This window comes from Tupaia chinensis, unplaced genomic scaffold (assembly GCF_000334495.1).
Source record: "Tupaia chinensis unplaced genomic scaffold, TupChi_1.0 Scaffold000573_1, whole genome shotgun sequence".
In the NCBI taxonomy this organism is placed as follows: Eukaryota; Metazoa; Chordata; class Mammalia; order Scandentia; family Tupaiidae; genus Tupaia; species Tupaia belangeri.
In genome coordinates this window covers 849,695-850,566 of record NW_006160087.1, presented here as the reverse complement: position 1 = coordinate 850,566, position 872 = coordinate 849,695, and the positions used below count along the sequence as shown (strand labels likewise).

General features: G+C 62.0%; 1 protein-coding gene and 1 long non-coding RNA gene across 2 annotated transcripts in view; one reads left to right on the top strand and one right to left on the bottom strand.

Annotated features, from left to right (window-relative positions):
* Nucleotides 1-872, top strand: part of CUNH1orf94 (chromosome unknown C1orf94 homolog) — a 57,499-nt gene that overhangs the window by 24,925 nt on the left and 31,702 nt on the right.
* LOC102487186 (uncharacterized) lies at nt 59-761 on the bottom strand. Its single transcript, XR_335927.2, has 3 exons — nt 666-761; nt 341-444; nt 59-206 (listed from the first exon to the last, which is right to left on the bottom strand). It is a non-coding gene; the product is annotated as an uncharacterized LOC102487186 (long non-coding RNA).

Here is an 872-nt window from a genome sequence, read left to right as displayed (position 1 = left end):
TTCAGACCAAGCCCCCACTGGGGGGGGGGGGCCGGGAGTTGGTGGCATCAGGGCCATTCCCAACAGGTGACACTGGGGTTCAGGACCTCTGACCTGGCCGCTACTGAAGAGACGCTGGGTGCCAGCGGGGTCCAGGGTGAAGTGCAACCATCAGTGGGCAGCGGGCTTCCCACCCAGCTCTGCAGGGACCTTTGGAGACCTCCAGGCTGGAGAAGGAGTGAGGAGGATGGCTGCGGGGGCATTGCCTTACCACAAAACAGATACTCAAACCAAACGCACACACACACACGTGTGTGTGAGCACATGCACGTCCACACCCCCCCCAATACACACCCCATACCTCTGTTTGAGAAAGAGTTCCATTGCTGAGACAGGGTGAACACCGATGCATGGCGGACCCCACCCTGGTCCAGGCCGTGCCATGTGTAGGGGTGAGTGCTCCGTCTGCCCAGAGAGAGGCCTGAGTCTGCACCAGCACGGCCCCCTCTGCACACCACCCACACCCAGCGACTCGCTGTGGCTCTGGGGTGCTTCCAGGTGCCCCCCACCCCACCCCAGGCTTCCCCCCTCCCCACTGTCCCCGGGAGGCAGCCCTTGCTGACTGCCTGCTTTTCTGGCAGAAGTGATCCCAGCCACCCTCTTCTCCCATTTTGTCCCGTTGTCACCTCATGCCGCCCATCTGCCTTGTCCTGGAGCTATTTCTGGCATGTCTCTCTCCTTCCTTGTTGTGAGCTCCTGCAGGGCAGAGTCTGGCTCTGACTCATAGCTGTGTCCCCAGCACTCAGGTCAGGGCCTGGCACTGCCAAGTGAACCGAGTCGCCTGTCAGTGACGAAACAGTAGTCCACGACGAGGCCCAGCCTCCCCGCTCCGC